Source organism: Lissotriton helveticus, chromosome 2_2, assembly GCF_964261635.1.
Source record: "Lissotriton helveticus chromosome 2_2, aLisHel1.1, whole genome shotgun sequence".
Lineage (NCBI taxonomy): Eukaryota > Metazoa > Chordata > Amphibia > Caudata > Salamandridae > Lissotriton > Lissotriton helveticus.
The window spans coordinates 343,845,092-343,869,636 of NC_136060.1; the positions used below are offsets into that span (position 1 = coordinate 343,845,092).

General features: G+C 42.4%; 1 protein-coding gene and 1 long non-coding RNA gene across 3 annotated transcripts in view; one reads left to right on the top strand and one right to left on the bottom strand.

Moving 5' to 3' along the window:
- LOC144821832 (uncharacterized) overlaps nucleotides 1-24,545 on the bottom strand; it is a 323,067-nt gene that overhangs the window by 13,432 nt on the left and 285,090 nt on the right. Inside the window, exon 4 of one of the 2 annotated variants that reach the window (XR_013608461.1) lies at nucleotides 10,206-10,296. The exons of the other annotated variant lie outside the window; for it this stretch is intronic. This is a non-coding gene — a long non-coding RNA (uncharacterized LOC144821832). Of the gene's footprint in view, nucleotides 1-10,205; nucleotides 10,297-24,545 lie in introns of those variants that run through there. 2 annotated transcript variants of the gene reach the window in all.
- The window catches only part of LOC144821831 (uncharacterized), a 263,693-nt gene that overhangs the window by 12,518 nt on the left and 226,630 nt on the right, over nucleotides 1-24,545 (top strand). The window lies entirely within an intron of this gene.

A 24,545-nucleotide genomic window follows, 5' to 3' on the forward strand; every position in this document is an offset into this window, starting at 1 on the left:
TATTTTACCTGCTATGGTGACCTCCTTCTGGATAGAAGTGGTAGGTGTAGGTGATCCCTGAACCTCCACTACTTGACCACTGCTTGAGCACGTGTCTATCTTCACGTTGGGACTATTGCTGACCACTGTAACCTCATTGCCGTCCCCATCAACACTTCATGAGGCAAAAGGCATGTTCTCCTGTCTGGCCTACTGCGAACGCTCATCAGAACTAGGGGCAAAGCATCAGGCCACTTCAAAGACGTAGACGAACACACCTTTGCCATTTGAGCTTTCAAAGTCCCATTAATCTGCTCCACTATTACAGAAGCCGCTGCTCGATAGCTACAATGAAGTCTTTGGTCCACATTCACAGCTGTACAAAGCATTTTCATGACCTAAGTGTGGAAGTGTGTCCCTCTATCCGATTCCAAAGAGGTCGTAAAACCAAATCTAGGTATGAGTTTGTGTTGGGTAAGCCTCCACCCATCACGAGAACACACACACCACCACCAGAATGTACCTCACCCCATTGCACCTAGGCATCTCAATGAAAACCAACTGTATTCTATTGAAAGGTCCCCCCGACCTCCCAATGTGACTCAATGTAACCATAGTCTTCTTTCCAGGATTCATCTGTTGACAAGTGACACACCTATGACACACAGCTTCAGCCACTGAACAAAATCGTAGATTGTACCACGTCTGTCTGAACACTCGCACCATTGCATCTCTGCCCAAATGTACTGCACCATGAATTTGTCCTGCCATTGGGTTCAACAGATCATCAGGGAGCACTGCTCGTCCATTACTCGAGAACCAAATGTCAACGTCCCCTTTCTCACATCCTGATTTAATCCACACACTTTTCTCTTGTTCTGCAACCTGTTCCTGCAGGCTCTTAAGCTCATCCCAAGTGTCTGCCATGGCCAACATCATGTTGAACTTGGTTCTTTCTTGGCTGTCTCCTGTGTAATCTCCAGTGAAAATACAGCCTTGTTCAGCGCAAAAACATGCAACTTCATCAGCATATTTATTGCCAAGAGAAACAAAATCCATCCCCCTCCCATGAGCTGTACACTTCACCACTGCAATCTCCTTAGGGCGCTGTAAGGCCTCCAATAGTAGCCTCACAAACTCCCAGTTCGTAATAGGAGATCCAGACGATGTCATGTAACCTCTCTGTGACCATAACTGTCCGAATTCATGAACCACACCGAACCCATACTGGCTGTCAGTGTAAATGGTAATTCTAATTTGATCAGCAGCCAGGCAGGCACGAGTCAAGGCAATGATTTCAGATACCTGTGCGGATTATACTCCTTCTAGACAGGCAGCATCAACCACTCCCGTAATGGTACATACAGCAAACGCTGCTCTCAAGTGACCGACACTTTCTCTTAAACATGAGCCATCAACAAAGAATATCTCATCAGGGTCAGACAGAGGTTCATCAACAATTTCAGGTCTTGGTTTGGTGCAAAGTTCAGTCACATCGAGACAGTCATGATCCTCACAATCTTCATCAAGTGTGTTTGGTAAAGACATCAAAGTAGCTGGATTCAAGACGGAGTCACATTCTCCACAGCAAGTATGACTTGCTCTTAGCATAGGAGTCCATTGTTGGTCAGGTGCTGAGCAACTTGAGAGAATGCGTAACATAAACAATTAAAGAATGCCCTATCACAATTCTTTCACACCTTTCAATACTGACACCTGTTGCAGCAACGGACTTGAGGCAACGCTGAAGCTACTGGATCTAACATAGCTGAGAAGTAGGCAACTGGTCTACGGACACCGCCATGATCCTGAGTCAAAACTGATAATGGGCAAACTTCTTGTTCACAACAGAATAATGAAAAAGGCTTATTGTAATCTGGAATTCCCAGGGTCGGAGCACGACATAGGTCCTCTCTCCGCTCGAAAAATGCTTTCATACAGTCATTGTCCCATGCTACCGGATCACTCACATCCTTGTGCGTCAGCCTCTGCAAGGGCTTCGCTTTCAGAGAGAAATTGGGAATCCACTGGTGACAGTAGCCAACCATCCCTATGAACATTCTGACCTCCCTGTGTGTGGCAGGCACAGCCATGCCCATAATGGCCTCAATTCGAACAAGTGACACCTTTCTCTAGTCTTTCTCTATACGGTGTCCCAGATATTGCACCTCATTCAGGCAATACTGCAACTTGTTTGGGGACACCTTGTTCTCTGCCAAATGATTCAGCAAGGAGATAGTGTCAATCCTGCAAGCATCCTCCGTCTCTGAAGCGACCAGGAGATCATCTATGTACTGCACAAGAACTGAGTCCTGCGGCAGCACAAGACTCTCAAAATTCTTCTTCAAGATCTTGTTTAAGATTGATGGAGTTTCCATATACCCTTGAGGGATATGACACCATGTTAACACACGGTTTTCCAGCTTAAATGCTAAAATAAATTATCTCTCCTCATGGAGTGATATTGAAAGGAATGATTGGCACAAATCAGTCATCATGAAACACTCTGCTTTGCATGGAATCTGAAAGAGTATCAATGATGGATTCGGTACCACTAGACAACACGGAATAACTATATTGTTGACCTTTTGCAGGTCTTGCACAATCCTGAATTTCCCTCTTGGTTTCTGCAATCCCATAATGGGTGAGTTGCATGGACTTCCCATTACCTCCTTCAAGATTCCCTGCTTGATCATAGAGTCGATTACAGGTTTTATTCCTGCGATTGTTTCTGGTGACAGATTATACTGGGGTGTTCTTGGAAACTCAACATTTTGCTTAACCTGGATCTTGACTGGCTCAACTCATTTGATCAGTCCAATCTCTTCTCCTGTGAAATCCAACACCTTTGGCGAAACTGAATCTCTTAGGTCAATTGGAAGCTGTCACCACAGGGTACATTTCAACACTCAAGTGTTGATTTACAACCTTAAATGTGGCGTCATTGGTCTGCAATTCTACTCCCTTGGGGGTACAATAGATAGTGCAGTTAAGCTTACACAAAAGGTCATTTCCTAGCAGGAAGACTGGACTTGAGTCACATACCACAAACTGGTGTCTATCTCGGAAAGATCCTATTCTCACAGGAATCGGCTCAGTCAATGGACTTGTCAGTTTCTTGTTCGCTACTCATACAACTTGGATTGATTGTCCCGAGAGGGGAAGGTTAGGGATTACTGCAAATCTCATAGTAGAACGGGTAGCACCAGTGTCAATCAAAAAGGTGGTAGGAGGACCATCAACATCAGCTTCCACAACCGGTCCCCTCTGTTCTACCTCCAGGACTGCCCCAAGAGTGCAGTCCTCCTCCCCCTCAGGCACCGTCATGCCAACGGGTCAGAGCTGTACTCGTCAGACCCATCAAAGAGAGGCATCTGCTGGTATGTTTGAACCAATTGTGGGATGCTCGGTGACTGGGGAACCTGTGCTTGTGGGACCAGTGTCCCCCTTTCATAGATCTCGGCCTTATCACGGTATTAACCATTTCAGGTACCTGTTCGGCTCAACCTCCTGCTGCAGCTGCTTTGCTGGGTTCAATGGACACTTGCGTTTCCAATGCCCGATCTGGTGACAAAAATGACACGCAGTGGTCTTTTTCAGTGTTGCCACATCCATTCCTGTTTTGGGGTTTACTGATTTTCCTTTTCCCTCATCCTGACCATTCTGTGTTCCTCCCTGATAGCGTCCCTGTCTTCTCCCTAACGTCCCTCCACTGGGCTGTATCTGGAGTCCCTTGTCGGCTGTTTGCGTTTGAACTAGCATCAGTGGCGTCACTAGGGGGGTGCGGGGGGTGCGGACCGCACCGGGTGTCACCATCGAAAGGGGTGACACCATGGTCCGTGTCAACAATAATCTTGGCCGGCGGCCGGGTAAGGTTTGATAGACAGTAATATTATTTTGCATTTTGGTTTCACGGAGTCCGTGTCCGTAACACCAAAATGCAAAATAATATTTCTGTCTGTCGAACCTTACCCGGCCGCCGGCCAAAATTATTGTCCCAATTATTAGGCTATGACTTTTCAGCATCCGGACGTCAATGACGTTCGAAACGTCACTCATGTCGTGACGTGGCTCCCGGACCTGACGTTTTAAAAAGCTTCTTTACAAGTAACAGCGCGGGCTGGCTGCTAATGCTCTCCAGAAGCCCGGCCGAGTCCTGGCTCATCGTGCCACGCAATGAGGGCTCCTGTTTCCTGATCCTGCCCTCCACGTGCCTCCGCCATCTCACCTTGGATCCCGAGTCATGCACAACACCCTGCCTCCTCGTTGCCTCACCCCATTCACTTGAACTTCTCGAAACTCCCTCATTTTCCTGCCTCAAACTTACCTCTTCTGCACTTCAGGGTGCGTCCACCGAGAACACCCTTTGCCATGGCCCTCAACTATTGCATTTCTTCTATGCTTGTGCAATTCTAGCGCATCGGTGGGCTTCGAGGTGGCTGAGAGGTCACATGGGTGGCAACATTAAAACACAATGCATTACTTTGCGTCCCTCCCCACTGGATATCACTACCACAGTTACTCACTCATTTTTTATCCAGCATCCCCTGCAGGAGCACACCTCTCGTGCCCCGTGCCCACCGGTGCACCTGCTGCACACCCTCCTTCAGCGCCCCCTTGCACGGCGGTGCCAAGCTCTGTACACCGCGCTCACAGCATGCCACCCTCCTGCAATATTAAGCGCTGGCCCCACTGCACGTAGGTCTCTGGAATTGTAATTGCATTTATATAGCGTTACTACCCCTGACAGGGCATCGGAGCGCTTACTATGTACTGACTCTATGTCCAGTGCCCATTGCGCGCCTCCCATCCGCACAATGCAGTGGGCATCACCCCGTGGTTTCTGCACCACACAGTGCTGTCTCGGCGCTCAGCTCACTACACATCCTCCCGTACCCTCTACACTGCAGCCGCCCCGCGGGACATAACGCCCGTGCTCTCACTTTCCTGCCCTTTGCAATCAGAGGGGAGCACAGAGCAGCATATTATTCTTGGAGGCGGAATGCTGAAGCAGAGGCAGCGCTGCCCATGCCTGTCTCCACAGTGATTGATGGCTTTCTCCTGCCTCTCCTAACGCTCCAGGGGGAGACATTCAGAGGGCCCCTCCGCCAACCCTTCCTGCAGTAGCCGATCCTCGAGCACCAAAAAGTTTATTTATTGCTTTTTATATAGCGCGGACTTTACCCAAAGAGGCGTCAGAGCGCTTCACAATAGGAACTCTAATGATACATGATGATTTAAAAATAACAAGTGAACAAATTACAAAAGCAAACATTAAGTCACTTGTGGCAAAAGTGACAATTGTGAGCAAACCAAATACATGAGGTTGGTAGCAAACGTTGCAATACAGGAGGAAAAAGTGACGTGTGCAGGTTACAAGAGAAAACAGTACAATTAGAGGTATAATACTGCATAATATGGCAGACACTCAAGCACTAGACTAGAACAAACTTTACGTAGGCAATGGTGGCACTTGTGCAAGTATCTAAAGCAAACAAAATGTGAGAGGTAGCAAACAGTGTGTTACAAGAGAAAAGTGGCGTGCTAAACACTCCAAGGCCTCAAAAATCTTACCTGACCCAACAACAAGAAAGGGGAGGATGGAGTCCGCCCCTGAGATTCTTGCGATGCGGGCAAGAGGAATAATTTCAGGAAAACCAAAAGAAAAAGAAGTCCCTGCAGGCTGAACTCTGGCTAACCGACCCGTGGAAGTGAACCAGGGTTTTGCAGCGCCAGGTGCACGCTTGTCTTTCTCTGCAGCTGGTAAGTGGCACCCCCATTCTTTCCTTCGCTGTGTTTGAAAGTATGCCCTTTGACGATTACAGCCTGTGCTCCTTGTGTCTGAGCGTGCGATATACCCAGTAAACTGCTTTGATCTGTAGTTGCGCTATTGTGTGCAAGTGTAACATACTGACCACTGACTATGAGTTGCATGTGGGTGTCATGTTTCCATATGTTACTGTGCGCATCTTTCTGAGTCCCTGCAGACGTAACATGCTATGCCCGGAAACAGTGTAGCCCTGAACGGGCATGTAGGATTCTTGTGCTGTCAGTAAACCTGTGTCTAACTGGGCAAGGGTAGACTGGTGCCATGCGTAGTGTGTGTGTCCTGTACTGTCCAGGACATCTGTGTAGCTGCACATGACACACGGGTGCCATGTGCATTTTAGTCCCTGTGTAAAGCCGTGTAAGGGTATCTGGGGGGCATCATGGATTCATGATGTAAGTCATGAGGGGGTGACACCATGAGTTACCCGCACTGGGTGACACCAACCCTAGTGACGCCACTGATCAGCTTATCTTTAAGCTTCCTATGTTTTGAGTCTACCTCATCACTGCAATACCATGCGTATCGCAGTATCTCGTCCACTGGTTTGTTCTGCCAGCAGATCAAATGCTGTTGAATCATGAGGCTAATCTCTGGTCTCAGACCCAAAACAAACATCGAAAAAAACTGCCCCATGTCCTTTGGGTCTAAAGTATCTAGCTCACTGTACTGTTTGAAGACTTGCAAAATTCTCTCATAGTATTCATGTACTGTCTCTTTTGGTTCCTGAACTGTTCGATCTATCTTGACCCAATCAATATCCTGTGGCGTTACCTTAGACTTCAGCCATGTAATCACCTGTTCAAACTTTTTCATGACAATAGGTGAAGGACCATTCATAACAGAATCCCTATCTGGTTCAGAAGTAGGCCAATCAATAGCGACTTTACAAGCTGCCAACAAATCGCTCTGAACTACGATGTCAAACAGCGTATTCAAATCAATCCACAACACTTTTGAGATCTTAACAAAACGATCAACCTGTTTGTACCATTCAACTGGCTTCTGCCTCAGCTTAGGGAAGTCATTTGTAAACGCTGCCACATCACCTCTACTCCAAGGCACATACACATACCCTCCACTAGCTACTTCTCACAAAGGGTAATTATGTACTCCCAGCATTCCCCCTCCTGGAGGCGGTGTCTCTCCTACGCTCTTTTTGGCACTCTTCTTTTTGGACCATCTTTCTTCCCATTTATCGAGCATACTCCACGCGCGTATCCCTATAATAAATTCCTGAATGTGAGTTCTCAGTCCAATGACTCACTTCTCTTGCAGTTCCTGATCACTGTACTGTAACCTGTGAATCCCTTGTAACATCTTTGTTTTGGACAAATCCACCGCATACCTTTTGGTAAGTCAGACAGTTTCTCATGTGCCGACCTTGCCTTACGAATCACATCCTTTGCTACAAACAGTAACTCATCCGGTTCGTTATGCTCCACTCTCTCCAAAGGCAAGTTTGCTTCAATTATCTGATCTACCTCTGCTTTTAGTCTCACTACATCCAGCATCTTTGCCCTTATGACTCCTTTTAAAGTTCCTCAACTAGATGCACTACTCGATTCTTTTCTTCCACTGCACTGTTCCCTGCATCTATTTCCTTCAACTGTGTCTCTAAGGGCTGGTCTATTCTCCTCACTCCTGCTTTCCCAACTCCCTGCTGTCATTCTGTCATTTCTATTACTCACAGGTGGCTCCCACATTCGTAGGTCTGACCTTGAGTCAGCAAGGGATGTCGGCCTCACCGTCCTTATCTCCATCTGTCCCCTTGACGAGTCTTCAGTGGCTGGCAATGGCATACTCGATTCTGAGGGCCTCAGTAAATGATCTATTCCGCTCGTCGTGCCATTCCCTCCAGGCCTAATTCTCTCTTCTACCCTTGACTGTGATGAACTCCCATTCCTAACTTGACCTGAATCGTACACCGACACTATGGGACCAATGGTAACCGGCACCGTAAGGGCGTCCGGCAACCTCCTAACATCCGTAACCCCCTTAACTTCCGTGCTCACTAGGATCTGTGTTCCCATCCCTCCAGTTGAGAGTTTCCCAACTATTATTATTATTATTATTTAAGGTTTTTATAGAGCGCGCAGTAACCCTGGAGCATCCCGGCGCTAGAACCTGTGGTCAGGAGGGGACATCACGGGAGGGGAGGAAATCAAGGGAAGAGAAAAGTTTTCAGAGCCTTCCTGAACTGCAGAAGGTTCGGTTCAGTCGTTAGTCTCCGGGGGAGGCACTAGCTGGAACCTGTGATTCGCCTATTCCCTCTGCCGGCTCTGACTTTCCCTCTTCTGAGTCTGGGTTATATGGAGGTGGTCTCTCTGATAACGACCTCTCTATCAAGCTGTCATCGGTGTCTCTATCGCTTTTATCCGCACACTTCTTTTGGGTGACTCCTGTCTTTACCACCAGCGGGAAAAGCTTATCTCCCTCAATCGCTTGCACCCTCCATCTCTTCGCCAATGCATCCCATCTCGCATCTTGAAAGGCCCTGACTGACTTTCTCACTCTTTCCTAACTTCACTCTCTCTTTCTTTCATGAGCTGCCCTAATCCATTCATACAACGCTTCCAATTGTGTTGGTCTAGGTAAAGGTCGCAAAGATTCATAATTGCCTCCAACCGATGCAACACTCCCAATCTAAACATCCCGTAATGGGGAAAGGTCAATTCTTCATTTCCTTCTGTCATCTTGCACCAGTTCTCGAGCCAGTATGCAACCCCACATTCATAGCCATGTAATGAGTTGGGGTGTCCTCGGACGGAGCCTCTTCTCTTCCTCGAGTAACCACCCGTTTTTGTCCGCTACACATGTCTCGTAAAACTCTAAAACACTTCATGCTAAAATCACTTTCCTCCTTTCACAGCACGCTTTTACTTATCCACCAGTACCAGCACGGCTTCACACTAACGACCTATCGCAGTGTGGCACCCTCTGACGTCACTTTTTCCTCCGCTCGCAGCAGTTCCCCCCTTTACAATTTTCTCACACTCACGTGTCCCTTTCATACTCTGAAATAACCATTGTCCGCAAAACGACCAACCAGTCACTTCTCTGACTGTCCGTCCACAGTCTTGTGTAATTGTCTACCTCAATCTGGCAACTGTCTGTCCGCAACCGATTGGAACAATTGCCTCAGCGATTAGATTTCAAATGCTCAATGTTCCACTCACAACAACCCACGACCAGCGTCGGTTACTGACGCACTCACACATTCGCTCCCCCTATCTCGGTCTGGGTAGTCAATGACGTCTCATGACTCCCTCTCAATGGTTGACAATAACTCTCTGCGTGTCTTCTTCACCACAATCTCTCAGGCTACTTGTTGAGCCTATGATTCCCAGGCTGCGCGTGCTCACAGCCTGATCTCACAATCACTCAACACTCACTCCAACTCCACAAGACATCACACCATCAAAACAACACCGCAATCTAACAACACATGACCCTGTTCATACTCACTCTCCCACGAACTGCCGCTTTCGCCACACCATTACTCTTCGTCAGTTTCCATCAGCCGCTGTCGTCCTCCGCTGACGATCCACCGGACATTCATTCCTTAAATTCTATGGTGCTTGGGAACATCTTATCCTAATCTAGGTCTCCCTTTACTCTAAAGATAACCATGCTACTCTGCTACCAACTGATAACACCGGATTCTTATATTATCTTTTATCTCGTCTTACCAGTCTTAAGAATCCATTCTTCCCTGGACCTTTTTATCTGCTAAGAAGTGTAAAGGGGAGAAATCATTTCCCATTGCAATTTTCAACTTACCAATCAACTCAAATTCAAAGGACTACTGACTAAAAATACATTTTCAAGGATTTATTACAAAGCCAGAAATAACTGAACATATAAGCACCTCAGCACGAGGTTAAGAAAATAAATGGATACTAATACAAACATAATCCTACGCAAGAGTCTCATCCGACTCAGATCAGAAGAATTGTTAGGCACAGCATGACTGCTCCAGTCTCTATCCTGGTATTCATTAACCTAGAATAGAAATTAAAAACCATCTTTCTGTCCCTACCCTATCACTAAAGTGACATCCGTACTTAGCATCATCCCCAGGCAAGAGAAAAAGGTGTCAACAGTGAAGACTTCCTCAGAAGTACACTCATTTTGCATAGGTAAGTAGTCAAAGCTATAGAGCTCGTTCTAAGATGCTCCTTCTAGCTTCCCCTCCTGCCCTTCTCTCCTCTCTCAATCCTTTCTGCTTCTCCACCTTCGGGGCACTATCCCTAATACAAAATCACAAAACATTGGCACACGCCCCTTCGAACAGTTCTTCCTTCTCGTACTTTTCCATCGAAACTCTGACTCCATCCAAAAACCGTGGAAGTGTCCTTGGGTACCATGCACCTTCTCCGCTGAAAGCATCATATCTGCATTCCTTTACACTCCCATGGCAGCTCTCCTACCATTCTAACTCCTAAAACAAAGAGTTATTCTGCCTAACGAGATGTGTGTCCTTGCACCTGCAACAGAAAACATGTGAGTGAAACAGCCTTGCACGCACACAAAATCTACTGAATACATTCCACCAAGATCCTTCGCAAGGAAAATACATTTCGGCTTACAAGATTCTGCTAACATAAAAAATCACGAAAAGGCCTTTCATAGCAAGCATAGAAAATCATTTAGGCTTTTACACGTTTAAGCATGCATTTCCTGAGGCACATTATAAGTATTAATTTCGTTTCTCTGCATACATGAATAATCAACTACATGTGCAACTTTAATATGGTGCACGCTTACTTCTAATGCATCACTTTATACACGTACTAATTCTCTAAACATCATCTAATATAAATTTCCGATTAAACACTACATTGAACTACATAAGTGACATGATTACATTTCTATTTGCACTAATATATGCTACCTTAATACTACATTTCTAATGATCACACATTAATACAGTCCTCTAAATATGTGCGTGCTGACTATCGGTGATTATGATGCACCGCTACAAATTTCAGAATAACATGCACTCTATTAGTCATTAGTATATGGTCCTGAGTGTACCCAGGGCTGAATAATTAAATGCTACTAGTGAGCTGCAGCACTCATTGTGACACCTATTGCAGGATCACTGTCAAAACTGTCTCTAGACGTCCCATTGTAGCCTGGTGGGCAGTTTTACAACTGCAAAGGAGACTTCTTAATATAAACCCTTTTGACAGACCTAAACCTTCCTTTTTAACTATTTATAAGTTACCACTAAGTGGGCTTTATTGCCCATAAAAGTAGGGTGCATGTCATTTAAAAGTAGTACATATAAAAGCTTAACTTTAAACATGTCCTTACAGTGGCTAGCACCTGAAGGCAGTGTCTAGCACCTGAAGGCAATTTTCAATGTAGCAAGACTCGCTGTTCTATAGGAAAACACTGGTATGCAATATTAAACACTAATACTGTATCTCTGGAATGGTACTAGCTAGAAAAAAAATTAAACAACTATTTTAATAGCTATTAAAAATTCTATTCAATGTTGAAATCAGATTTGTTCTGTTCTAAATACTATGGAAAAGTAATTTTTAGAAAGTCACATTTGCCCTGTATGAAATCCCTAGAAGCTAATGGGCCGATTTAGAGTTCAGCGGATGGTGTACTGTCCCCTGTATTACAAGTGCCATTGGATATAATGCACTTGTAAAACAGCGGATGGGATATCCTCCATGCTTGTAATGGAGAAATCTTTCTGTTTAACTCTAAATCAAGCTCAAAATCTGCATTTTGTTCTCTGACTTCGGCCAGCCAGATCTACTGGAGCTTCTTCTTAGACACTTGAGTCGTACTTCAAAGAGGCCTTCCTTGTGCAGGCAAATATTAGCTGACACATGGGCACTTGAGGATCCACAGCCAGTCAGGCCCCAATCACAGTAGACCTCTTTTAACATTACAGTGCCACACTCTGTTTGGCCCATCTGATGGGTTTATGTATAACATTTGGGGCTCCAGGTTAAGTGTGGCTGAAGCCCTTTGCCATCTTGAAAATGCCCAAAGTGGTTAGAGTTAGCCCTGGGAACATTTATTCCACTGGTTAGGGCATCCCCAAGGGTAGTTCCCACGCACTAGCTTGAGCCAGGCATAACTGTGGCACTACCAGGCACCCACTTCAGAATACTCCTGGACATGAGGAAGTTCAGAGGAGGACTGAATCTGCTGTCTTCAACCCGAAAAGAGCCCTGGAGAACTGAACCTGCTCTCTCTGTTGTACCCAGAGCAAAGATGTGGACTTCAGGGGTCAAAAGACAGATGTCCCATTAAAGTTACAGGGACACAACAAGCTGGCCAGTTGCAACTGAACCTGGACTAGACCCTGCTATGGCCTCTGCCTTGCACCCTGTGAGGATATTAAAGTGCCTGCTCTGAGGTCCGGAGGGAGTGGGGGGTTGGGGGGGTTAAAGTATATTCTTATGATGAATTGGACCTTTAAGGAATAAAGTTAGATGGTAAAATCTTTGACCAGGATGAACCTGGTTAGTGGATCTGACTCACTGTCCATTGCGGTCCCTGTGAAATTGCACCAAGGTCCTGTTCTACCATGATCATTGACTAGCATTGCACTGTATGCTTCTTGATTCTATTTCTACTTGTAAGTTTACAAATGTATATCTCCGGTTCCCTTATTGGATTTCTGTCATGTTGGTATCATTTTGTTTATTAAATTTAACTCTATTTTTCTAATTCACTTTGGGGTTTTATTGTCTTGCATTCCGACTTTATTACTATTTTAGTACTACATGACTCCTTAACACTTTACCTCTACGTTAAGCCTGTCTGGTCTGTGTCTTATCCTCCCGGGGATTGAGCTCAGATTTATTTAGTGACTTTAGTGGTTCACCCTGACAAGGATTGGGATTATTAATTGAGGTGGGTACTTAACCCCCTCGACGAATAACCAGATGTCTTACATGTAGCAAGCTAACTTCATAAATCATTTAAGTCCTCTCTCATGAATAATCCATTTGGCGCGAAAGAATCAAGTTCCAGCATGCACCTGGACTGCAAACATCTCAGCGCTAGTGTCCTACACCCTGATCTGATACTCTTGGGTACACGATCTACAACAAAAAGCCAGAGAAGCTTATCATTGCTGGCATGTACATCCTTGAAATGCCTAGCAACTAGATAATCAGGATATGTAGAGCCCTCATATGCTCTAGAATACATTTATGCGCTGGAAAACTCGTACTTCCAACATGGGCAGCTCAAAAAGTATATCGCAAATTCAGTTTTACAATTATATGTTACTTGTTCATTTTACATATAACTTGAAGGTGATGGGTGGTGGTGGTTGTTTTTTTTGGAGAGGTTTAGTTCTGAATCGTGACCTACTTTATCTCAAAGTACGTTAACGTGTAATAATTAAGACTAACCATAACTTAGCTTTTTACTGAATTTTCTCTATGTATCCTGTGTGTGTATATAGGTATATATATGATATATATATATATATATATATATATATATATATATATATATATATATATATATACTAGCAGCCCGCCCCGACGTTGTCCGGGGGCAATGAGGCTCAGTGTGCAGTCCTCCGGAGCGCAACCACCACCTTCAGGGCCCCCACAGACCACCGGCAGCATGTCGCGTTTCGAATCCCAGGCCCCCAACCACCTGTGCAGCCGTGGGCCAAATACCGGGTGACACTCACCGCCGCCGCCGCTCCTCAGCCTCGCGCTCCTGGCCGCTCCTCCCCGCGCTCGTGGTTGCTCCTACTCCTGGGCATGTCGGACCTCTATCTTAGGCCACCGCGGGCGCAGCCGCTCCTCAGCCTCGCGCTCCTGTCGCTGCTCCTCGTGCTCCTGGCAGTTCCTCCTCGCGCTCCTGGTTTACTGCCTGAACTTTACCAAAATGTCTGACGGTGATGTCAGCACGTTCCTCGTTAGCGCACATGCCCACCTCAGACACGGCACTACTTCCAAGGGACTACTTTGGCAAAGAACGTACTTCGCCCTTGTAACATATATTTTTTGCTGATATATAGCCTATGACCATCTGCTTACCCTGACCTTTCCAACGCTGTATTGGGTGTTTTGATTGGCGCTGTGGTTCCCCAGTTTACCCGCCTCAAAGGTTCACAGTTCTCTCTTTATAATAGTAGTATAGATATAGATATATACATATATATATCTATATATATATATCTATTACCTACTGGCGGTCGCCAGTAGGTATATATAGTTAGGATTTTTTCCCTATGGGATTTTTGAAAATTCTATGTCTAATAACTTTGGCGTTTGTGGACGGAATTGGCTGAAATTTTCTGGAAAATGGAACATTTTGTTTCTGAGCAGCCCCTAGAAATTTGGGGGGGTTCGTCAAGGGGGGGCCGAGAAAAAAGGGGGGTCCCAAAACGCGTTTTTAACATTGAGTTTTCCATAGGGCGGTTGGCCTCACTTTTAGCCCGAACGGCTGAATGGATTTCCACAAAACTTGGCAAAATTGTAGGGACTGGTAGCCCGATGTGCCTTTTCTAGGTCTCAATATATGTGCTTCAGTGGATTTTGAGAAATTAACGTTCCAAAAAAGATATATATCTGTAACAGCGGACCGGGCAGCGCTCCGGTTCGCGGACTTTACGCGTAACGGATCTTCGCATAGCGAAGCTGATTGGCTCTCCGGTGTCTGTCAACATTCTAAACAGTCCGGAGCGGCCGCCATCTTGTCTCTCGGTAGGATTGAGAGACAAGAGGAGCCCAAAACAAAGGGGGAAATGACCATAAGGGGGCATAGTAGATCCTCCCTGACCCCCTAGGTTTAATGTGGAGGCTTTAAAAGGGCCCCGCGGGGCAAAAAAAAAATATTTTTTTGTTTTTTTTCCGTGGGTAGCGCCCGGTTCGCGAACCGGGAAGCGTTCTGGGCAGCGTACTATAAGGAAAAAAGAATGATAGACTTTTCAAATACTGTATGTTAATTGATTGTTGGTTTTGTTGATTATTTTTATTTATTTTTTATTTTTTAAGCAATTATTTATTATTGTGATTGTGTTTGAAAATTTAATAACATTTCTAACATTTAACTAGTTTATGAATTACATATAAAAATGATTAAAGACTCAAACAATTTTTTAATATTACATACAATTTTATTTTTCGGATTGTTTTTCAAAATTTAATAGAACGTCTAGCATTTGACTGTCCGATATGTCCTCTTGTTGAGTGAACATAAGTTCCCACATTTGACCGTCATCATAATGAAGTAAATGATCCACAGATTCTACACATTGAACTAATTCATGGTCCCGTGATTCATCCATGAAATCTGAGTCATCATTGTCCTCAATATCTTTTTCTGTGTTGTTCTCCAGAACAATTTCGAAGGAAACATTCTGCTCACCTTCCATTTTATTGCTGTAATTTGCATAAAAAATAAATATATCAGTAGAGATAGGGCACTGTTGGGTTTAAGTTCAGACAGGTACTTGTGAGTTTATAACAGAGAAGTAATCTATGGGCACTGTATGGTTTCAGGCGTGAAGTAGTACTATTAAAAAGTGCCTGTGAAGAAGCCTAAGTAAATTCATAATTATACCACAGAAACCTAAATCAATCCATAATTATAATAAAGAAGCCTTTCTCAATGTCTAACTCTTACAGAGGGATAGTATATAACTATCTGAAAATGTTTTCAAATTTATAAAATAATATCTCACCTTCTAAAAAGAAGTTTAAGTTGTGAGTGAAAATGATCTTGCAATGTAGTTCAGGAAGTAGTAGTCAAAATGGCTGTGATTCTCTCTCTTCCTTTATATATATTCAGGTACATAGCCAATCAAATGTCAGGTAAAAAAAGTAGAAAATGAAAGTAACATTTTAATTGGTTGTCAATTCCAACACTTCAGATGTGTTTTGTGAAGTAATTTACCTCAGGGTATTTAAAGAGGTCTACAGGCTAAATGGTTAAATGGAATTTCAATCAAATTTGTGAAAATGGTAGGCATTGGTATGTAGTATGAGGTAATCTATATTTGGTGAAATTGTCTCCAGTCGCTTTTCTGTAAACTACTTTCCCACCTTTTTTGATGGTGCGCTTCCCAGGGAGCGACCCGGTACGCGAACTGGCGAGCGCCCCGGTTCGCGAACCTTAAGCGTTACGGGAGTCCACCATTTTGTGTTTCGGTCGAATTAAGATACAAGATGGAGGGCAAATAATGTTCAGAATGGGTAGAAGGGGGCACGGTAGACTTATCTTGACCCCCTAGGTTTTCTGAGGGTGGCTGAGGAGGCCCATATGTGAGAAAAAAAAACATTTTTTTAAAAATTTAGCGAGGTTAGCTCCCGGTTCGCGTACCGGGTAGCGCCCCAGGGAGCGTACTTTGTTGAAAATTAGTGAAAAATGTTAGAGTAAAATAATAATTGTGAGTGATCAGATGTAGGGTAGCTCTGAGAAGAGCTTTTGGGTTTATGGTACATTTAGGTACTTATAAGTAGGTACCAATGCACAGTCTTAAATTCAGAATGAAAATTCTGTTGCCCTCATCTGAGAAGTGAACTCCATCTCCTCTGTAGATATCTTGCATGTAGTAACGCAAGTTATTGTTGTACAGGGAGCCCATTCCATGGTCTCTCATGTAAGCTGAAACAGATTTGTTTACATGCTTCCTCGACTTCTCAATTTGTGGACAAAATTGGTTTGACCACCTCCATTTCTGTCTTTGGCATATATTTGAATATACCAAGGCAGTCTGAGGAAAAAGTGCCATCAATTGCTCAAAGGTGTCCTTTAAAAGCATTTCCAGACCTACCCCAGTCAAAGTGCCCAAATCATTACCTCCACAGTGCACAATTAACAGGTCAGGTTTTGGCAAATGCATAAAGGTTTTCACCAATGGTATCAATTGGTGACATTTTAATCCTCTGTGGCCAAACCACTTAATTTCCACATCTTGTAAATTGAGGTTAGGTAAATTCCTGTTCTCAGCATACCTCTGAGCCCAATAGATGTAACTATGTCCAACAATCCAGACAGAAAACATGGTGAGAGAAGGTTCTCCTGCAGTCAGATGAAGTGTGGCAATGAAATGGCAGTTGAAAAAATAAGAGTTTAAAATGAAAAAAACTGTGGAGTTTCTGTGTTAATGAAGCAGTAACAGTGATTGGTGGATTTTGATTGCTGAAAACAGAAAGTTAGGGTGCATTGATGAGTTGTTTGAAAGATGTATTTTGAGTGGTCAAGAAAAAATCATTAAATGAAAGAATGCACTGGATATGAGGTGCACTGAGAGTTCAGAGTTCAATTGCAACATTGTTGTGTGAACTTGCAAACACCAGAGGTCTTCCAAGACGTGGTTGCCATGCAGAAAAGGCATCAAATGGCAGAGGGGGGAAGGGTTTTCATTTGAAAAAAAGTGAGGGAAGAGTTTTGATTGGGTGACATGAGAGATATGTGTGAAGAATTACAGCATTTCTGTGCTTTTGATAGCTGCAGACTCTGGAGTGCATACCTTTTGCTCTGCTGAAGACAAATTGGTGTGTTTCTGAGACTGTTTTGAAACTCAAAGTATTTGCTAAGGTGAGAAAAGATTTCTTTAATTTAGATAGAGAATAGTGTGCTTTAAGGAGAAAATTATGAAGAAAGTTGTGTTCTTCAAATGTTGCTTTGTCTCAAGTGTTTTACAAATAGATTTTGTTTCTTTGAGAAAATGTAATTGGAGAAAATGTGAAGTATTAGTACTGACAGGGTGTTATTGTGCATAGGAGCTGTGGAGTCTTTTCAAATTATGACTTGAAAATCGTTTTTGAGGAAAATGAATGGTTATAATATTTATGACAAGGACATAATGGTGTATGCTTCATTATAAGGCAATTGAGTGTCTCTGATGTTATTTTTCCCATTTTAATGTAAGACCTTTCTCTGTGGAGCAAATTGCTTGTAAATATGCTCCCATCTGTGCATGGCAAATTTAGATTTTGAATGTTTGCGTTACATAGCCATGTTAAAAGTGACACAAACATGCTGCAAAGGCAATCAAAAACGCTTTTATGTGTCTTAAGGACATTTTAAGTCATTTCTCCATGTGCAGTGTTTTGAAATTATGATTTGAAAATCGTTTTGGGGGAAAAGGAATGGTTTTTAAATTTATGACAAGGACATAATGGTGTATGCTTCTTTATAAAGCATTTCAGTGTCTCTGATGTCATTTTTCCCATATTACATTAAAAGACCTTTCTCCGTGGGGCACATTCCTTGTAAATATGGTCCCACCTGTGCATGGTAAATTTAGATTTTGACTGTTTGAGTTACATAGCCATGTTAAAAGTGACCCAAAAACTTGCAAAGGCTTTAAAAAAACACTTTCATGTGTCTTAAGGACATTTTAAGTCATTTCCCCGTGGGCAGTGTTTTCAAATTATGACTTGAAAATCGTTTTTGAGGTAAAGGAATGTTGTTAAAATTTATGTGCGCCATATGCCCCCAAATTTCTTTTTCAGGGGTGCAGCAGGGTGTTCTTGAGACACCCCTGCACCTTTGGAAAAATTCCTAATTTGCGATGAGCTAATTGCTAATCGCAAATTGCACCTTCATTCCTATGGGCCTCCTGGCCCATGGAAATGAATGGGTAATTTGCAATTAGCAATTTGCTCATCGCAAATTAGGAATGGTAAAGAATCGCTATTTATTCCTTAAAATTCGCTATTTAGGAAATGCAAAATAGTTTGATGATACATATGGCGGTTCATCTGTAACAAGATAAGAAGCTTAGGGATACATTTATGATGACTGGTGCAATGAAGTGGACATCACTTACTTCATTGGTAGAGCTTTACATGTATTATCTCCTCTGTATTCTTCATCAAGCGTAACTTTCATCTGCAATCCTGAGTAGGCCTCACCTTAAACAAACCTCTGGATAGGGCACACCTTATCGTCATCCTGAATTAATCATTTAAAATGCTAGGGACAGATTTATGATAGGTGTATGCCTCTTTTGCGCCACTGTGCATCACTTTTGTGATGCAGCGGCGGTGCAAAAGATTTGCTATGAGGCGACAAAATTACAAATTGATGCATTTAGGCAGATGTGTCATGGTGTAAAAAACACCGTGCCACATGAAACTGATGCAGCAGTGATGCAAAAGATGCACCATGTTGCAAGACAGGCCTCACTTGGGGCCATATGTATGAAGCTAATTAGCATTTGCAAAGGCCGAAGTTCTGTGAATTTCGGCCTTTGCGAATGCTAATTAGACAAATGGTATGTATCAAACAAGTTTGATGCAAAATAAGGAATAGCAAAATTTGCTATTCTTTATTTTGCGATTGCACTGAAGGATTTGCAAATTTTGTGATTTCTTAAATGCAATGTATCAAACAAAAAATATGCAAAAAATGCCATTAAGGATTTGCAAATTACCACCAACTTCTAGTTGGTGGTAATTTGCGAATTCTTTTCAAAAAGCTTTTTTTCCAAAAAACAAAAGGTGCCATATGACGCCCATACATGCCCTTAGGGCATGTATGTGCACCATATGCCCCCAAATTTCTTTTTCAGGGGCTGCAGCAGGGTGTTCTTGAGACACCCCTGCACCCTTGGAAAAATTCCTAATTTGCGATGAGCTAATTGCTAATCGCAAATTGCACCTTCATTCCTATGGGCCTCCTGGCCCATGGAAATGAATGGGTAATTTGCAATTAGCAATTTGCTCATTGCAAATTAGGAATGGTAAAGAATCGCTATTTATTCCTTAAAATTCGCTATTTAGGAAATGCAAAATAGTTTGATGATACATATGGCGGTTCATCTGTAACAAGATAAGAAGCTTAGGGATACATTTATGATGACTGGCGCAATAAAGTGGACATTACTTACTTCATTGGTAGGCCTTTACATGTATTATCTCCTCTGTATTCTTCATCAAGCGTAACTTTAATCTGCAATCCTGAGTAGGCCTCACCTTAAACAAACCTCTGGATAGGCCACACCTTATCGTCATCCTGAATTAATCATTTAAAATGCTAGGGACAGATTTATGATAGGTGTATGCCTCTTTTGCGCCACTGTGCGTCACTTTTCTGATGCAGCGGCGGTGCAAAAGATTTGCTATGAGGCGACAAAATTACAAATTGATGCATTTAGGCAGATGTGTCATGGTGTAAAAAAAACGTGCCACATGAAACCGATGCAGCAGTGATGCAAAAGATGCACCATGTTGCAAGACAGGCCTCACTTGGGGCCATATGTATCAAGCTAATTAGCATTCGCAAAGGTCAAAATTCTGCGAATTTCGGCCTTTGCGAATGCTAATTAGACAAATGGTATGTATCAAACAAGTTTGATGCAAAATAAGGAATAGCAAAAATTGCTATTCCTTATTTTGCGATTGTACTGAAGGATTTGCAAATTTTGCGATTCCTTAAATGCAATGTATCAAACAAAAAATATGCAAAAAATGCCATTAAGGATTTGCAAATTACCACCAACTTCTAGTTGGTGGTAATTTGCGAATTCTTTTCAAAAAGCTTTTTTTCCAAAAAACAAAAGGTGCCATATGACGCCCATACATGCCCTTAGGGCATGTATGTGCGCCATATGCCCCAAAATTTCTTTTTCAGGGGTGCAGCAGGGTGTTCTTGAGACACCCCTGCACCTTTGGAAAAATTCCTAATTTGCGATGAGCTAATTGCTAATCGCAAATTGCACCTTCATTCCTATGGGCCTCCTGGCCCATGGAAATGAATGGGTAATTTGCAATTAGCAATTTGCTCATCGCAAATTAGGAATGGTAAAGAATTGCTATTTATCCCTTAAAATTCGCTATTTAGGAAATGCAAAATAGTTTGATGATACATATGGCGGTTCATCTCTAACAAGATAAGAAGCTTAGGGATAGATTTATGATGACTGGCGCATCACCAGGGATGTGCCAGTCATCCTGCGCTGCTGTTCCGCCACACATGGTGTGCTGCATTTACAATGCGGCGCAGCATGGGGCAAAAATGGCACAGATGCGTGACGCATCTGTGCCGTAAAGGTGGCGCATTGCTGGAGTTGTATCGCAAGTGTGATTCAGCTCCAGCAAGGCTCAGGGGTGCCCCATCTCCACAATGTTGCGTCAAGACCTATGCCTGCTTCAAGCAGGCGCAGGGTTTTGACGTAGCTTTCTCCTATCTGATTGTAAATGCGGCACACCATGAGTGGTTCTGCAGCGGTGCACGTTAACTGGTGCATGCCTGGGGATGTGCCATTTAACATAAATCTGCCCCTTTACATTTAAGTATGTGCAGGGGACACAGAGTCGGTGAGGCTTATCCAAGGTTAAGAAGAGATGAGTCCTGTTCACTGAAAAATTAGACATAGGCTTCACCTGCTCAGCATCGTTGGACATGGCTATATAATAGCTGCAAAATGTTACTCTTGTTAAACAATTTTACTATTATAATCTCTGAGATTTGTCTCTTACTCTGCAACATCTCATTGTTGTTATCTTTCTTTAAAGATAAAGACAACATCAACATGAGCGACAATCAGCAATCAGTTGATTTTGACCTCATCATTGAATTCGTAATTGAAACATCAGTGGATGTTGATCCCTTGGATGATTTAAATCCTGAGGATGAAGAAGAACGTGATGAGGATGCAGATTTGTCCGAATTATATGACATAGGATGGGAAGCTGACGTGCTTGAGCCTATGGAACTATAAACATTTATTTTAAAAATTTATAATAAATAAAAAGTAAAATTGTAAACCATTTAATTTAAAAATAAAGACACCTTCAAAAACAGGTTATGTGTAGTGTCTTCAATAAAATATTAAAATATGCTCATAAAATTAGATCAGATTCACATATAAAATAGTACAGGTAACATGAATATAAATTCCATTTCTTTTCTGCTATTTCTGTATTCTAAATTTGCCAAGCACTAAAAAATCTTCTATGTAAAAATGTCAAGTAGTGTTTTAAGTTTTTGATTACTGTTATTGATTTACTGTTGGGTAATAGTGGTTAATAACATTTTTTATTATATTTTACCACAGATTCAACTGCAGATCATTTCAAGATTTCAGCATGCCAACCAAAGAAAGAGTGAGAAAGGCTGCAAAACGTCAAAGACAGCAGGTTAATGAAAAAAAGCAGCAGTCCTCTAACAAAAAGATTTGTCAAGTCACCAAGAAAGCACCGGGTAAGAGTACAAAAACATTCATAAGAAATATTTGTAGTAAAAAAAATATTACTACAGAAAATGTTTCAGTCCAGAAAAAGAGAAGCAATTCAAACGGAAAGGAAAGGCCAATGAAAAATGTTACTGCTAGAGCAAGAGATAACTCTGTGCATGATAGTAGAAGGAAACAACCGTTTAGGGACATTCGTAAACGAATGTTCCGCAACAGGATAATTGGCAATTTGTTAAAAAATATTAAGAAAGGTCAACAGAAAGTGGTTTTTTATAAGAGAAAAAAAAAAGTTGAGAAAGTTATTGATCAGGCATTTGAAATTAAACGTAAGTTATTTATTTTGATAATCAATAGAATTAGGAAGCTAAACAAGGCAATTTATGATTTCAAAAGAAATAGTAGATGGAAGAGAATAGTTAATCGTAGTAATTTTTGTGAAGTTTTTTCTGGAGAATGGATGCATAGTTCAAGCTGTGAGGCATTTTTTAATGAGGAGAGTTATTTCCAGGATAATGATTTGGTGCATGCAGTTGACACCAGTGGTCGAGCTTATGAAGTGAAAGATGGTTGTCCAGTTGAAAAAGAAAAACTTGTGACAACAGAGGCAGAAGAGGTGTTAGGTAATGAGGTTTTAGGAAGACGTGCTAAGGGTCCTGTGTACACCTGGAAGTGTAGTAGTATTTGCAGTGTGCGACAGGATTCCATCAATTTGCTTTGTGATTTTGTACGGTCATTTAATAAGAAAAGTTTGAAGCAGAAAATGAGGTTGTTGCAAGAATTAGATCCTTGCAGAGTGAGAGAAGTGACAGGTTTGCATGGTCATTCACTGGCTTGTCTTTCCAGGAGAGTATGCCAGAGTGTTTTTCATCATTTCAGGATGCTAGCAGTGCATCATAATAAAGTGAGGAAATTAGTTAGAATGTTGTATTATGCTAAGAGTCCAGCAATTATGCTTAAACAATTATGCGCTGCTCTTTTGCATGGTTCTGAAATAGATGTGAAGAATATATGTGAAGAAATTGAGTTTTGTTACTTTGGAAGTAAAGAGGAGAATGTTGAAATTGACCAAGAAGAAGCGGGTAATGTGGAAGATAGTGTACAGGTTTCCAGTACAGATAATTTCCAGAGGGAAATTGCGACGTTTCAGGTCAAATCAAGTGAGAGGCCAAATTTCACTTGTGTGTGTTGTCGACGCACTTATTATAAGAATCAGACTAAGTTAGTGGATTTATATGCAAAAAGTGAAAGGGAAAATAATAGTGAATGGAAGGATTTCGCAACATACTTGATGGCAGAAAATTGTTTTGATTTGGGATTGGATCAACGTGTGTGTACTTATTGTTGTTGCAAATTAAATCAAAACCAGATGCCTGCTAGAGCAGTTCATAATAATCTGGAATTGGTTGAGATTCCTTCTGAATTGAAGGATTTAAATACTTATGAATCTATTTTGATTCAAAGTATCCATCCCTTTCAGGCTATTGTAAGAATGGAGCCAAAGACAGGGAAATTGCCTCCATCAGATTTACAGAGAGGATTAAAGGGAAGAGTTGTTTATTTGCCTCTAGATTTGAAGAAAAACATTAACACAATTGGAGTAGAAAAAGTGGAAGAGGAACCTCTGGTTATCTTAGTTAATGGGGTTCCGACAAAGAATAAGAAAATATGGCAAGATTTAGTGGATGTTAGGAAAGTTAAAAAGGCAACATTGTATTTGAAAAAAAAAAATAAATACTATAAGAATGTATATGTTGCAGAAGAGGAAGTAAGTGAGGAAGAGGATAGCGATTTGTGTGCTGGTCAAATTGAGAAAGTAGAACCCTCTACTAGTGAAGAAATATATGAACATTATAGTGTTCATCCTTTGCATTCCAAGGAAGTCATGGGGAATGCTATTGAGTTGTTTCAAATGAAACAAGCCAAAGGGAGTCCCATTAGTGTTTGGGAGGAAAGTTTGGAAGCTCGGTGTTTCCCACAGCTTTTTCCAACAGGTCAGGGAGGAAGATATGATGAGCGACCTCATCAAATTCCTGCTTCTGAATACCGGACTTTGCGATTGTATGCAGGAGATGCTAGGTTTCGACAATGCATTCCTTATTTGTTTCATCTCCTGTTTGAAAGCGATCTGTCTGGACTGTCATATGCAGTGAACCACATCTTGAAAAGTGGTATACACATGCAAAACATCTCGGCAAGTGACTTTATGGATAAAGTCAATGTCCAAGACAGTATTTTGGATTCTCACCTGATTAATCTCATGGCGTGTCAGTGTGGTACTAATGAGTACTGGTACCGTCGTCATGGTGATTTAAAATGTATGTTGAGGAACTTAGGAACTCCCACATGGGTCCTCACTCTGAGCTGTGCCGAATATGGCTGGGAAGACTTACTTGAATTTCTACGAGAGGCAAATGCTAACGTAGAAAACATCGAATTCAAGACACCCGGAGAACTGTGCGCTTTGGATCCAGTCAATGTATGTAGGTACTTCAATCATAGATTTGAAGCTATGATGTCTTTCATCATGAATAAGAAGAATCCACCTCTTGGAGAGGTGTTGGATTTCTTCTGGAGAAAGGAGTACCA